Below are 16,955 nucleotides of genomic sequence, written 5' to 3' on the forward strand. Positions count from 1 at the left end.
ATCATAGTATGGTGAAGAAGCATATACATTTGGCACACATAGCCGGACGTACACTCCTGTGTTATGTGGGTAGGCGAGAGGCAATGGCCTCCACGCCTGGCTCAGGTGTGGCCAGAATGGGCGCTTCTTTGGCTGGAAGTGAGGGCAGTGAAGTCTGAGGGATCTTGCGAGAGAGCTGTGAGAGGCCGTGAGTAGAGAACGGCTTCAATTCTAGTTAATAATGTCGTGAATTCTTTATAATAATTGAATTTATGGTTGCCAGCCAGCTTCCTGAAATGAGGTTTGAAGCTTTTTACAGCTGATTCCCATAAACCGCCCATATGAGGAGCGCTTGTAGACATGAACTGCCAATTGATATCTTGCGGTGCATATTTTTGGACAATATCAGGTGAGACTTGTTTCATGCAATCTACAGTTTTTCTGTAGTTCGTTGTGCTGCGATAAATGTTTTGCCATTATCCCTCATTATTTTTGCTGGAAAGCCACGTCGTCCGACGAAGCGAGCAATTGCCGCGAGAAAAGCCTTCGTCGTCAGATTATTACATAGCTTAAGGTGCACTGCTTTTGTCGTGAAACAGACAAAGACAACCACATAGCCCTTCATTAAGTTGGGAGATCTTAGCATGGACGCCTTTATCTGAAAAGGCCCAGCAAAATCGACCCCTGTGGTGGTGAAGGGCAGAGCGAAATTGCTGCGTTCAGGTGGAAGTGCTGCCATAATCTGGGTTCGCATTTTCTGCTTATGCATAGTGCAGATCTTACACTTGAAAATGCACTTCTTTATTTGGGGCTTTATTCGGGGTATATACAACTCTTGTTGAACCATATGTTGCATGAGACGATGTTCGGCGTAGAGCAGTAGTATGTGGATATATGCGATAAATAAGGTGGCAAATGGACACCTCTCTGATATAATTAGAGGGTGGCATTCATTATATATTAGGCTTGAATTAGCAAGCCGATCATTCGCACGAAGCAGACCTTTCGTGTCTAGAAATGGATTTAATATTAAGAGTGAGCTCTATTTATCAATCGGTTTCAGTTCTCTAAATAATGATATGTCGCGTCTGAAGTAGCGCGTTCGGGTTGATGCGATAAGGGCGACTATAACTTTATGCTTGAGTCGCTCTATGAATATGAGCATATAGGCGACTACTCTGAGCGCTCGGGAGAACGATGAGAATCGTTCATTGATGTCAGTATCATATCATCCAAGGTTGTATGTAGATGTCGATTTTTCGACTTTCTGGAACAATTATCTTACGTATGGGCGATTGTGGACAAGAATCGGGAGATTCTGTTAACCATTGGGGCCCATTCCACCAGAGGATGGAGGTGGCGAGATGCAGAGGTTTGCATCTTCTTGTACCAAGATCAGCAGAATTGTCAGCACTGGCTACGTGTCGCCAAGTGGCTGATCCTACTAGGTCAAGTATTTGAGACATTCTATTAGAAATATATATTTTCCACACATCTGGTGGTTTTTCCAACTAAGCTAGAACTATTTCGGAAAAGGACCATAGATATAACTTGTATTTTGCCATGTTCAAGTGGGTCTGCACCATGGAAACTAGCTTTGCTAGTAGCAGAGCGCCACAGAGTTCAAGTCGTGGTAGACTTATCGTTTTTAGAGATGCGACTTTTGCTTTTGTCGCCAGTAGGTGGCTTGTGGTTGTGGGGGTATAGTTTACCCACCGTGGAATTTGTATCTGTGAAATGTCTTTTAGGTTATTATTAGCAAACTGGGACCACTTTTCTAAGCGAAGAGGCTACACTTGTTCGTCCCAGTCGGTTCCGTCTAGCCATAATTCTTGGATCAGGATCTTAGCTTGTATCATAATTGGCGAAAGCCATCCTGCGGGGTCGAAAAGTTTCGCCACAGAGGATAAAATTTGTCTCTTTTTTATGTCGGATAATGCGGATATATGAAAACTGGTCAGATGTCGCATTCCATTGGATGCCTAGTGTTTTTGTTTCTTAAAATATTTGGGCGATTGGCTGTAAACTTTTTTAAAGGAAACCCTGTGGTATTGAGTACATTTATTGCCTGTGATAAGATATCGTCTACATACATACGTCCGTGTTTTAACACTTGTGTTGCCAAAGGAAATTCCGACTTTGTGCCTTCTGCCAGTTCGTGGAGTGTACGAATAGCTAATTATGGAGCACAGTTTACGCCAAAGGTTAGTATTTTTAATTTAAAGTCGCGTAGTGGACTATTGGCAGATTTTCGGAAAATAATTCGCTGAAAATCTTGATCGTCTTTATGTACAACTGTTTGTTGATACATTTTTTCGACATCCCCATTGAATACGTATTTGTATATACGCCAATTTAATATGAGGAGCATTAAATCTGGTTGAAGTGTGGGTCCCGTAAATAGAATATCATTTAAGGAATTCCCCGAGCTAGTGGTTCTTGAAGCATTGAAGACAAATTAGGGTAATGGGGCATATTTTGTTAGAGTTTTGTACTACTCTTCCGCCCATTCCCGTGATTTCAAATTTTGCTTGCTTTGTTGGCAGTTTTAGTTTATTTTGTGCTTTAGACGCTATAAATGATCGTTGTGCTCCTTGGTCTATTAAGGCTCTAAGTTTAAACAGTTCTGTGTTCGATCTAGACAACTGTTGTTGCCTGAACGGTTTGAATAAAGATGGAAACACGGAAATCATTTTATTGTGCATATTGAGGGCAGAGAAAGAACCTGACTGCATTAACTTTGATATTGCTCAGGTATAATTGAGACCATATTTTGAAGCAATTTTATATACAGTGGAGGACAAAAGTCTACATACACCCCCTATTTCCATTGATATGAGAGTACAAAAAGTTTTTAGAAAAATGTATTTATACAGTTTTATTATAATATTTATTATAATAATATTTAACTAAAAAAATCATTATTTAACATAAAACAACAAATTTATGGAAGAAAAACTCAAAAATTGCTTTGACAAAAGTCTACATACAGTTCAAATCTCATACTTTGTACATCGTTGTATTAACAGTTATGTAACGTTAGCCTTTTTCTTTTGTTTCGATATGTTTATTGTTTGATACTTATTGAATTTAGTTGTGGTTTAAACACTTCAATAGCTATAATGGCTCCGCGAAATGAAATATCAATTGATGTAAGAAATTTGGTGATAAAAGAAAGAAAAGAAAAAAAATCATATGGTGAAATTTCTAAAATTTTAAACTTGAGTCGAGCAACAGTACAGACAATTCTAAAAAACTTTAAAAATAATGGTTCCAACGAAAATAAACCGCGCAGTGGACGCCCAAAAAACAAGTAGAGACGTCAGCCTGATTCTCAACGAAGTAGACCAAAATCCAAAAGTAAATGCTCCAAATTTTGCCGAACGCATTGCAAGTACGTCACAAATGAGTATCCAACCAAGAAGAACAAAAAAAAAACTCTAAACGATAACGGATTCCACAGTAGAACACCACGAAAGAAACCTTTTATTTCTGAAAAAACCGGAAACTTCGTTTAAAGTTCGCCAAAAAACACAAAGAAAAGGAAATGGATTTTTGGAAAAAAGTTTCATTTACAGATGATTCTAAAAAATTTGAAGTAAAACTAACTCCACGCTTGAACCGAAGAACGTAGTATCAATTGTGACGCTCGGTGGCGGCAGCGTAATGGTTTGGGGAGCTGTTGCGGCCTCTGGAGTTAGAAAGTTGGACTTTATTGAAGATGAATTGGACGGTTATAAATATAAGTCTCTGTTGGAACATAATTTGAAGCCTTTGGTGGATAATTAAGGGTTCGGTACCGGTTGGATATTTCAACAAGATAACGATTCGATACATGCGGCGCAAATTGTTAAGGACTGGTAGCTTTATTATACTCCAAGGCAATTAAATACACCACCTCAAAGTCCAAATATGAATATTATTGAACATGTCTGGGAGATTTTGGAGCGTAAAACTAGAAAGAACCAAATTTTTAGCTCTGCTATACTCTAAGAGCGCATATTGGAACCTTGGAACAGCATTACATCTGCAGCGTTGACAAATTTAGCAGAATCAATGCCACGACGTCTTCAAGCAGTTATAGATACCAATGCGGACCCAACTAAATACTAAAACGTCTTAATAACTAGCATTTTGTAAAGTTTTTCGCACTGAACTAAGATATTTTTGTACTGTATGTAGACTTTTGCTAACACAATATTTGAGTTTTTATTCCATAAATATGTAGTTTTATATTAATTAATGGATTTTTTTAGTTTGTTGTTATTAGAAAGAAGATTAGAATAAAACTGTATCAACACATTTTTCTAAAAAGTTTTTGTACTCTCACATCGAAGAAAACAGGGGGTGTATGTAGAATTTTGTCCGCCAATGTATATAAAAAATTATACTCACTGACCAAACTTGTTACAATAACGAAAATTATTATTAGAAGTATATGAGAGTTAGGAGTAATATTGACTCGATTTCATTTATTTTAACCAATACTACATACTAATAAAATGCTCCCAGAGTTTCATCAAAGTTCATCAGATACAATCTCTAATCATATGAGGTAAAGCCAGAGGAATGTTCGCAAGCATTGAATGATATTCTTATCAGTGAGCTAAGTAGGTCAAGTTTTCACCGAATTGTATCCATTTTAGGCACAAAGATACACTGTTATGAGTTTTATTAAGATACCTGATATAATGGCCGATATATGTAGTACAAAGTCACCCGAAAGATAGAAAATCTTTACAATAAGTATATAAGTATATAGTACTAAAGGAAGTATTGACTCAATTCACCCCTCTACCCTTCCTTACAAGCGGAAGAAATGAAAAGAGCACTTGAAGTCCTGAAACATCTCCACCGGTCTGAGTAAGCTTTGGTCTACGGTCAATGTGGCTGCGGAAGATGCCAAAAGACTGCGCACCACTTACTTTCACCCTTAAGGAGGTTCAGAATGTCATCAATAAGGTAAAACCATCTAAATCTATTAGCCCTGATGAAATCAACATGCTTATGCTAAAGCATCTGGGCTCGACGGAAGTAAGCTACCTCACCAAGATCCTAAACTTGTCGTTGACCACTCCTCAAATACCCGATGTGCGAAAAGGAGGAAAAGTGGTCCCACTACTGAAACCTGGGGAACCCGACAACAAAGGGGATTCCTATCGTCCGATAACTCCCCTCTCCCCGGTAGTAAAGACACTTGAGTCCTTGCTACTCCCGCCCTTCACTCACTACCTGAGCCTAGCTAGCCACCAGCAAAGATTCCGAAAAGTGCACAGCACTTACAAACACAGGAGCATAATGAACTCTGCTTTCGCAGAAATCACTCCTACAGTCACCTGCTTGGAGCGGAACCGCCTTCTAAAAACATCAAAAGGTCATTCCTCAATTACGTCGACGACATTAGACAATACGCCGACCAGACTCCGGACGCAACAAACTTCCGACAAGCACTTACCGCCATTCACAGTGGAGCTATCAACACCTTCACCGACTCCCTTCCAGTGAACGACGTAATCGGAGTCAAACCACAACCCATTGCAGATGAAGAGCTCGAGATGCCGCGAGAAACGAGAGGGATCCGACATATCCAACATATGTTCTGAGTCCCCACATGACACGACCTACCTCTTTGCATGCTCCACCAACTCCACTCATCTAACAAACATGTCCCTTTGGTCCAACCCCGACGAAACAGCACATTTCTTGGGCCTTCCGTTAGGTGACGTGGACGACAACTTAGCTAACCTTTACCATCCTAACGAGGACAAGGTACCCGTTAGAACAACAACAACAACAACAAGCCTGTAGCAACTGTTTGCAAGAGTATAATAAATGTCAGTAAACTACGCAAATACGCGCTTTTAAAGCTCTTCAAATTAAAAAGTTATATACAACTCTTAATAAACTGACAACAAAATTGACTGAAGAATACTTTTATTATATGCTCGATATACATAAATTAAATCAATATTACTGTTAGTTCATTAAGAATTATTTTTAACGTTATATTTGTCCTAAATGCACACACACACACAAATCTGCTGAACTTGTGAGTGTGCCAGGTAATTTTTAAATCCCAATTTTTTCTTAAAAAAATACAAAATAACATAATAATTCGCGCAAAAAATATACTGAAATAGTATTCATTAATTTTACAATTTTTGATTTTGTTAATACAGATTTATCAAAATTATAATTTTAAGATGAGTTACGCGGTTATAGCCGAGTTAACAACAGCGCGCCAGTCGTTTTTTACAGCGCTGCCAGCGCGACTTCCAAGCATTCAAAGCGTCGAGCCGAGAGCCAAGGTGCATGCTGCTTGGATCCCCTTTCATCGTCCTTTCCAGGCAAGGAACCAAAAACAAGTTTGAGGGCCATATCTCGGCTGAAAGCCGGCTGCGGAAGCGATGAAATGCCGAACCAAGCTGAGCTAGGGTCACTCGCGTTTCTCGCGGCAACTCGAGCTCTTCGTCTGCGATGGGTGGTGATTTGACTCCATTCACTATAAAGGAGTTGGTGAAGGTTGGCGGTCAGTGCCTGTCGGAAGTTAGTTGCGTCCAAAGTCCGGTCGGCGTACTGTTCGATGTCGTCGACGCAGTTAAGGAAAGACCTGTTGATGTTCCTAGGAGGCGGTTCCGCTCCAAGCAGATAGCTAGAAATGTGATTTCTACGAAAACATCCTAGCAGGAACTGCTTGGAGAGGAGTTCATTATGCTCCTAAGTGGGAGCGTAAGCATCTCACTATATCGGTGTTCGATGGGAGACATCAAGAGGCATCTCGTCGTGGTCCGGAGTGCACTGTTCTAACAGGTCTGAAGTTTTTTCATCTGCGTACCACTGCATCCAGGCGACCATATTGGTGCGGTGTAATTGAGGACCGGCTGGCCGATTGTATGTTGCCAACAACATTTCTTTGTCTTTTCCCCATGTGTTGCCAGCTAGCGCCTTGAGAATTTTGTTGCGGCTCTGTACCTTGGGGATAATCGCGACCGCACGGGAAGTGAAGGAGCATAGACTAACAAAAGTTACCAATTCCCACGACAGATGGTTCTACGCACCGGAATTGACTCGGAATTTTTTCCGACCAAGGGCTGTTTTTTCGGCGATCTAACCCCGTTTGGATGGGTAAGTACTAATTTGTGTTTGTCGTCATTGGAGCAACGCCTTGCTGCGTATCCTCCTGACTCGTGCTGGCATTGGGTCAAATCCGGGCCCGGAGGAATCTTTCTGCTGCGAATGCGCAAAAAGGCTCCATCCAAACTCCACCTCGGTCAGGTGTAACACATGCAATGGATGGAGCCATCCTAAGACCTGTTCAAGCCTTAAGACTCACAGGGAGTGGACCACGCGTTACGTGGCCCCATGTTGCCTGCGCAATACTGCGACACAAGCCTCTACGGCTATGCACTCTGCACATAGTTCGCGAGTGGCCAACAGAGGACCTCCACGGTCAGGAGCTCAAACAAGCAGCATAACTCCCACTCCGACGTGCTGCGGTCCACGAAACCAAGCTAAACAGCCGCTCATATCTTCTGAGTTGTGCCGGTTTCAACGTGTTACGTAAGGATCGCGCAAAAGATAATGGTAGTGGTCTAGCCTTCATATTGCACAACGCTGTGCAGTATCGTCTAATCGATTAAGACATTGACTGTAGGGATATGGCGATGTCGAGCTCAAAATATTTAATATATACATCCCCCCAGTTACATGTTGCCCTATAGGATATCACCCGAATATAGGTGCGCTACTTCGTGGTGAAAACCGTATGGTACTAGGGGACTTTAACGCGCACCACGATCTTTGGCATTCCTGCCTGTCAAATGATAGTAGGGGGATGGAGCTGGCGGAACAGATTGACGATTCGACATTCTGCACAAAATTTACCGAGAGCACTTTCAACGCTCTACCCATTCCTACGGACGTATGCGTTGGCGAACGTCAATTCTGCAAGGTGATCGCAACAGCTACCACTCGCTTCATCCCGGCTGGAAGAATAGCGGAAATCCGTCCCAATTTCCCAGCCGAAGCAACCGTTTTAGCTAATGAGCGCGACACCTTACGCCTTGTCGATCCCGGGGATCCCCGAATAAGGGATCAATTAGGAGATTCGGCGAATGGTAAATGGGAATCGAGGAACAAATTCATAGTTGACGACGCCTTTGATGTCAAAAAATACATCATCATCTTCATCAGCGACCTCTTTCCGGCCCTCCAGAAAGGCCTAGTGCCACCGAAACACACCACTTTTTGCTAAAGCAACATCTGGGTAAACCTACTTGATCAAATCTTATACTCCATATTAGGATAGCTCCCGCGACAATAAGGTCTAGGTAACAGGAACGGACCCGGATAATTTTCCGGCGAATGATTATAAAATGGGCACCGTTCCCCGAAATCACTGCAGATATGTTTAATTTCCATTACCTCGTACGTTGATGACTGCAAAATATTGACGTTGGGAAATGCAATTGAGGCCATGTATATGAAAGTCAATAAGTTCCAACGACAATTGGGTCTAGGAGACCGGATCGGACGCAGATTTTTATCCGACCAAGAACTTTCAAGAATTCTGGAACTTTCTCGCTTCTTTACCGCAAGTTTAACACCCTCCCCTGCTAAAGCCAGAGCAAACATATACATATACTAGCTGGACGAAGGAATAAAAAAACGTGTAATACAAGTATTTGGAGACATCTTTAGACCTATTCAGGTCTTATAACACGATATGAGTGGTCAACACGGTATGTGGCCCCATGCTGCCAACTCACTACTGCACAAATGGCCTTTACGGCCGATCACAATGCACCAAGCTCACGCGATGCGTCGCACCTTTCCGGCCTGCGCATAATACGTGCCATTACTTTTAGAGTAACATCTCGGAGCAAAGTTGCTCCTTATCCTCCTGACCCATGCAAACATTGAGTCCACCCCATTCCCGGAGGAATTTTTCTGCTGCTTTTGCTCCATAACACCACCTCGATCAGGTGCAATGGGTGGAGCCACCTTAAAATCTGTTCTGGCCTTAAGACACATAAGAAGTATTTCCCACGTTATGTGGCCCCATGCTGCGAACGGAATACTGCGACAATAGTCTCTACGGCCGTGCAAACTGCACTTAAATCTTGTGATACGCGGCCAATACGGAACCTCTACGACCCCACAAAGCTCCACTAGACAGCATTACTCCTAATCGCAAGTGTTGATCTGACAAACAGCATAACTTGGCGACCTGGCTAACTCTCGTATCAGACCATCTGCCCAAAATAATCTCGATCGAAAAACCTTTTAACTTTAGTTCTGTGGGTTAACTTTAACATAGCTAACTGGGTCGGCTTCACAGAATTTACCGAGAGCACCTTCACCACACTACCCATTCCTACGAACGTAGTTGTTGGCGAACGTCATTTCCACAAGTTTCGCAGCTGCTACCGCTCGCTTGATCCGAAGAATCCGCTTGGCTGGAAGAATCGTGGAAATCCGCCTCAATTTTCCAGTTAAAGCAGTCGTCTTAGCAAATGAGCGCGACATCTTACGCCAGGTCGATCCCTGTGATCTCCGCATAAGGAATCTCAATTTGGTGATTTGACAATTAGTAGAGCAGCATCAGTGGACGAAATGGGTAGAGCAAATGAAGTAATGCTATCTCTCCTGCAGAGTGGGCAAGCTTTTTAACACTATCAGTGCATTTCTGAAGTTAGTTGCGTCCGAAGTCTGATCGGCGGATTGTCTTATGTTGTCGACGTAGTTATTAAAAATCTCTTGATGTTCCTAGGAGCCGGTTCAAAACTGCTTAGAGAGTTTTTTTTGTTCCTTAACTGAGAGCATACAGGTTTCACTGCGAAAACATCAAGTGCAGCGTTCTGGCATGTCTGAAGCTTCATTGCCTGCGTTTCAATGCATCCATGCGACCATATTGGTGCGGCGTGGTTAAAGACCGGCTCCGTACTTAGGGACCAATTACCTTGTATGTTGCCAACAACATTTTTTGGCTTTTCCACATGTGCTGTCGGTTAGCGACTTGAGGATTTTGTTTCGGCTCTGTACGTTGGCAATAATCGCGGTCGTATGAGAAATGAAGGAGCACGGCTGTCTAGTATCACGTCTAAAATCTTAAGAGTAATATACCCTTTTTAATTTCAAAAAATCGAAATTTTTTATTGCTTTATCTTAAAGAACAACTCCTTGAGAACATTTCTCAAATTTTCATAGAGACTCGAGCAGTAGAAAAAAGTTACAGCACTTCTAACCGCCCAAATTGAACTTGAAACTTTAAACGCAAATATCTCGAAATGGTGTTTTTTGAAAAATGACTTTGCGGTGACATGGATTGGCGGAAAACTACTGACCGATTTTCTTCAAATTTTTTTAAAATGTTCGTAATGAAATTTTTCTGTGCTTGAACTTTTTTTTCGCCGAAATGAAATTTTTAGTAAAATTTAGTAAAATTTCCAAAAAGTTCATTATTTGCATAAAACGTTCCCGTGTGCACAAAAAAAAATCATAAAAACGATCGTTCAAGCACAAGGAATTACACTAAAGTAATGAAATTTGTTTACTTTTATGGTTTCAGTTGACTTGTTCCACCTGGGGAATTGTCACCGCAAGGCTCTGCCAAAAAAGGCCTCTAAGGGAAACAGCCACCCCTTAAAAACTATTTGATATTTTTCCACGAAATTTCGGACAAACATTGTTAATAAAGTGTACTATCAAAAAATAAGAACATTCGTGTAATGAAATAATTGCTACATACCTAAAAAAAATCCAAATAAGGTATATAACCCATTAATGTTATTGACTGTGATCGTGCATTCAGCGTACGAGGTGATAGAAATTTCCTGGTGATTGAGGGAGTTTCGAAATGTTAAAATTAAACAGCGACGGGGAAAGGAAACCAGCCTGCGGCCCTCTGTTTAATTCTTCTCAATTTGGAATTTTTTCCTCGAAACAGTACCGACGATTGCCGACCGCTCATGAAGTCCACCTCTTCAACCCTGGATAGAATGTAGAATTTTCGATGTTTTCAAATAGCGTTGTGTGACTGACTGTGTCAAAGGCTTTTGACAAGTCCAACGCTTCGAGGATCGTTCTCTCACAGTGTGGTTTCTGGTTAAGTGCTGTGCATTTTAATGAAACTATGCTGCTGGTGAATGAACGTCGGCAGTAGAAAGGCCCCCAAAATACCGTCCCACGAGTCAGGTCTACGTAACCGGAACAGACCCCAATATTTTATCCAGCGATACAACAAATAAGATTAATATTAAACTAAAAAAATTGTGTACAAACGAATAAATAAGTCCACATAAAAATAAAAATAGAAAATATACATAAGTGTAAAATTAATTTTAAATCGAAAAAATACGTATTTGAAATAGTGGTAATTTTCAACTTTAAACGCAAAAATCTCGAAAAATATAGGTTTCCCAGAACTATGTATATATACATATTCTTGATCTGGAGAATCTCATCTATCCGACTATACCCATTTTAATTCTGAAATCCTGGGATGGTGTTCTTAAGTTTTTACCAAATATCTCAAAAACCATAAGATAGGTCAAAATAATAAGCACATACGCCCGTGTAACATTCAATGACTATTAAAATCTCTTTTATCCATGTTTAAGGAGACATACGAGGGCTGCTATATATATTTCTGGCTTAATAGTGAAAATAGGAATATTTATCAACGAAAATGTTTTTTTTTTTTTCGTTGGATTTGGCTCGTCTTGGAAGACCCACACGGTCGATTGCTGTTTTGTTTCGGGCTCATACGCATAGATCCATGATTCGTCACCTGTGACGATCTTATAAACGTCTTTTGAAGCACCGCGATCGTATTTTTTCAGCATTTCTTTACACCAATCCACACGAGCTTTTTTTTGAGCGATTGTCAAATTGTGCGGGGTCCAACGAGAACAAACCTTTTTTACGGCCAGGTGTTCATGCAATATCGAATGTATGCTGGTGGGAGAAATGCATAGGCATGCCTCTATCTGAAGGTATGCTACATGACGGTCTTGCATTATCAGTTCACGTACGGCATCGATGTTTTCTGGCACAACGGCTGTTTTCGGACGACCTTCATGGAATTCGTCTTTGAGCGAGCGTCGGCTACGATTGAATTCGTTGTAACAGTTTTTCACAGTGCTATAGGATGGTGCTTCATAGCCATACAAAGGTTTTAGTTCATCGATGCACTCTTGTCGTGATAATCCACGTCGAAATTTTTGAAAAATGATCGAACGAAAATGTTCACGAGTTAATTCCATTTTTTGGCCGAGATGAATTTTTTAATTCCCTCTAAATAAAACAATTCACATTTAATTACAAAATGTTCTGAGTGATGTTATGCTAATAAATGTCAAACTTTCCAATGGAAATGTCAGATTGCACCTGGCAACACTTAGTGTTGCCTAGTCCAGAAATATATATAGCAGCCTATGTAATATCACATTTAATTTCATATATGTCTTAAATATCAAAAATAGCATATTGATAAAGTCCAAAATCCTGCTAAGTTCTAGTGAGGCGATGTGATCCCTATCCATAAACATGGATCCAAGGGCCTTCAACCTGCGTCAACAGACTACTATGCAGTCGATAAGCAGGTGTTCCGGGGTTTCAGGCTCCCTATCGAAAAACCGGCAGTTAGCGCGAGAGAATAGGCCCATATTAAATAAATGTCTATTCAACTTGCAGTGGCCGGTGTAAAATGAGACAAGAAGTCTAAGTTTATCCCTTGGGAGGTTAATTATCTATTTAAACCTGTTCTGGTTGTACCCCCCAATTAGCAACTTGGCATGTCGAATACTATGCACTCGTTGCCAATGCATTTCCCTGCCCACTCCCTCTTCCTTGCGGAGCAGCTCTTTTAAGGTACGGGGACCCACCCCGGTGAATGGTTCGGGCCCTACCATATTGGTGAAGACTGCGGAGCGGGCGAGCTCATCAGCCAGTTCGTTGCCGGCTATACCTCTATGCACCTGGTTCCGTTCAGTTAGGCTGTTCAACCGTTCTCTACACTACTGCACTAGTAGCGATTTGATCTCGTAATAGGCGATCGCTTTTAGTGCCGCTTGACTATCTCTAAGTATTGTTATTCGCTCACTGCGATAGTTGCGATGGAGGTTTATCTCTATACACCGACTTATGCCAAAGACTTCTGCCTGAAACCATACCCATCGGTATGGAGAGTTTGGTGCGTGGACCCGCGATCCCTGCACCAATTCCCTCCGACGTTTTCGAGCCGTCGGTGTACCACTTCAACGTGCTATCCCGCAGCATTAGCTCAAGAGTGGAATCGTTCAACTCATTCTTGCTGCCAAGGGAACCTTAAACTTCTTCGTGAAGTTAGTTGTTTTGGTAATGCTGTCCTTCGGGAGGAGGGCAATTGGAATATTGCCACTTATCATCTCCATCCTCTGGGACGAGATTACCTTGCCTTTGCCACACCCCTCTGCTGTTATTTGTAGAAGTGAGTGCTTGGCTACTTGAACGATCACCAAATAAAGTGGTGTGAGTTTCAGCAGGACCTCCAGAGCTGCCGTTGGTCAGGTTCGCATTGCGCCCGTTATGCAGACACAGGCTAGCCACTGCAGCTTCGATTATTGGGTTCCTACCGAAGCCAGCGACGCTATTGAGGCCTAGGACACCGCACCGTATGTGACTATTGGTCGCACAATTATGGTGTACAGCCACCTAACGACCCTAGACTTGCAGCCCCAGGATTTTCCCGCCAGCCGATTGCACGCCATTAATGCTTTTGTTACTTTCACCAAGGTCTGGTTCACATGCTGCTTTTACCGCAAAGTGGAATCCAGCGTAAGACCAAGATATTTGACCTTGTTAGTCATCTCTATTTCTCTCGTTTACAAGGGGTTGATGTTCAACTCAACCCCATTACACCACCCCTTTACCAGGTTTAGAGGTCGCGGAGTGTCCTCTAATTTACCTCTGGCTATAATTACAATGTCGTCCGCATACCCTTGGCAGCGGATCCCATTATCAGTTAGTCATAGTTATCACAGAGGTTAACTGGTACAGAGCCGTATTGGTGAATCCTCCCGCTCTGTATGCATGCTGAGCAGCATGCAGGGGTGCAATCTTCAGCGCCTTTGACCTTATTTCATGGTCTATGATCTTGGAAAGAAGTTATGCTCATTGGCCTGAATGATTTGGCCAGAGAATAGTCCTTCCTTGCTACTTTGGGTAAGATCACCTCAGCCGTCCTCCATAAATCAGGGATGTACGCCATTGCTAGGCTCTCCCTCAGCAGCCGAACAAGGTGTGGCAGCAGAATCTACTCACTTGTTGTAAACGTTTTGGCATACTGAAGATAATTTTGGATTCTCAATTGGAATCTCATACCAGGCTTTTTAAACAAAATTCCCTAAATGATCCTTATTTTGGGATGATTGCTACCCAATCCGTTACTTTAGCTCCCCCCAAAGGTTTTCAATTGGATTCAAGTCGGGAGATTGATATGGCCATTTAAGAGAACTCACACTATTGTCCTGGAACCAATCTTTTATCAACCTCGGAGTATGCTTAGGATCTTTATCCTGCTGAAATGTCCGTATTAGTGGCTTACTTTTCTCAGCACTTGGCAGCATCGTATTTTCCAAGATATCTTTATATTGGAACCTATTCATGATGCCTGAAATATCATGTATTGGTCCTACACCATACCACGAAAAGCAGTCCCAGACCATTATGTTGATGTCACCATGTTTAACGGTCTTTTTTGTAGACTGGGAATGCAATTTTTTGCCTATCGGACGACGGATATTTATTTATTTATTTAGTAAAGTCTATGAACATTAAATTCTAATGAAATGACTAATGAAAAACTAGGATGCAAATTAGAATTCTAAAATAATTAAATTACAATAACATGAGTAGATAACTTACACTAAAAAAATAGAATTGAGGGTATTAATGAAGGATACCCTAGTATGAGGGAAATCAAGAAGAACTTTCTCGGATATCGAGTTAAACTCACGCATAGCCCTCTTGAGGGGAGCATATTCAGCAAAATTAGTACTTTCCTTTTTGTAATAAAATGGGGAAATGGATCTGAGACAACGCTGGGGAGTATTGAAGTTAAGTTTCCCTAATAAATAGGGACAGTCAATACCACCGTTAATTACAGGAGGGAACGGACCTTCGATTTTCCAGTAATTTAAGATGTAAAAGCAATAAACGCGATGTATACGATGGTATTGGGTCAACAAACTTTAAGGAACGGAGAGCATATTTCAGAAAAGACTGCATACTCCAAAATGGACCGCACAAAACATGTGTTCAGTAATTTTAACGTGTAGGGGTCGGAAAAATTTGTAGAATTTCGACGGACACAGCCGAGTACAGAAAATGATTTTGAAGTGATATAAAGGGTGATTTTTTAAGAGCTTGATAACTTTTTTAAAAAAAAAAAACGCATAAAATTTGCAAAATCTCATCGGTTCTTTATTTGAAACGTTAGATTGGTTCATGACATTTACTTTTTGAAGATAATTTCATTTAAATGTTGACCGCGGCTGCGTCTTAGGTGGTCCATTCGGAAAGTCCAATTTTGGGCAACTTTTTCGAGCATTTCGGCCGGAATAGCCCGAATTTCTTCGGAAATGTTGTCTTCCAAAGCTGGAATAGTTGCTGGCTTATTTCTGTAGACTTTAGACTTGACGTAGCCCCACAAAAAATAGTCTAAAGGCGTTAAATCGCATGATCTTGGTGGCCAACTTACGGGTCCATTTCTTGAGATGAATTGTTGTCCGAAGTTTTCCCTCAAAATGGCCATAGAATCGCGAGCTGTGTGGCATGTAGCGCCATCTTGTTGAAACCACATGTCAACCAAGTTCAGTTCTTCCATTTTTGGCAACAAAAAGTTTGTTAGCATCGAACGATAGCGATCGCCATTCACCGTAACGTTGCGTCCAACAGCATCTTTGAAAAAATACGGTCCAATGATTCCACCAGCGTACAAACCACACCAAACAGTGCATTTTTCGGGATGCATGGGCAGTTCTTGAACGGCTTCTGGTTGCTCTTCACCCCAAATGCGGCAATTTTGCTTATTTACGTAGCCATTCAACCAGAAATGAGCCTCATCGCTGAACAAAATTTGTCGATAAACACATTTCGAACCGAACACTGATTTTGGTAATAAAATTCAATGATTTGCAAGCGTTGCTCGTTAGTAAGTCTATTCATGATGAAATGTCAAAGCATACTGAGCATCTTTCTCTTTGACACCATGTCTGAAATCCCACGTGATCTGTCAAATACTAATGCATGAAAATCCTAACCTCAAAAAAATCACCCGTTAGTATGTGATTACTGAAAGAAAATTTGTTGTCAAAGATTACCACAAGATCTTTGATTTCAGTAACGCGTTTTAGGACGCAATTAGAAATATTGTAGCTAGAATATAAGATGTTGCATCCCCTACCATAAGAGATCTGTGAGCATTTATCTAGATTCAGAAAAAGCTTCGATTTACCAATTATGAAAAGTATCAATATCACATTGAAGTTTGTGTACATCTTGTGTGTTTTTGATTAATGCAAACATTTTTAAGTCATCTGCATATAACAGAAAGTTGGCGAAAGAGAAGCAGCAGAAAATGTCATTGATAAACAGCACAAAGAGAAGTGGACCCAAGACGCTTCCTTGTGGAACTCCCGAAGACGCAATGAATGAATCAGATGACACTCCACTTTAAAAAGACCGAGTGAAACCCTAGAGATGATAATTTTTTAATTAGAATATTGTTTGATACTTTATCAAAGGCTTTAGGGAAATCTGTGTAGACACAATCTACCTGAAATCCAGCAGAGAATGCAGACATACAATAATCGCTAAAAACGGCTAAGTTTGACACAGTGGAGCGCCCAGAGACAAACCCATGCTGATTGACATTTATTATTGATTTTACTGCAAAAAAAATAATTTATTTTTAACAGAACACTCAAAAATTT

The 16,955-nt window shown here is 41.2% G+C and overlaps 1 protein-coding gene across 26 annotated transcripts in view; it reads right to left on the minus strand.

Moving 5' to 3' along the window:
• LOC105227111 (ADP-ribosylation factor-like protein 4A) overlaps positions 1-16,955 on the minus strand; it is a 566,667-nt gene that overhangs the window by 501,351 nt on the left and 48,361 nt on the right. For 4 of the 26 annotated variants that reach the window (XR_007423148.1, XR_007423144.1, XR_007423139.1 and 1 more), the window contains exon 2: positions 10,730-11,241. The exons of 19 other annotated variants lie outside the window; for them this stretch is intronic. The gene's annotated coding sequence lies outside the window, so the exon portion shown is untranslated. The remainder of the gene's footprint in view (positions 1-10,729; positions 11,242-16,955) is intronic. 3 more of the 26 variants (XR_007423145.1, XR_007423140.1, XR_007423147.1) reach the window with 1 other exon arrangement.

This window comes from Bactrocera dorsalis, chromosome 6 (assembly GCF_023373825.1).
Source record: "Bactrocera dorsalis isolate Fly_Bdor chromosome 6, ASM2337382v1, whole genome shotgun sequence".
NCBI lineage: Eukaryota > Metazoa > Arthropoda > Insecta > Diptera > Tephritidae > Bactrocera > Bactrocera dorsalis.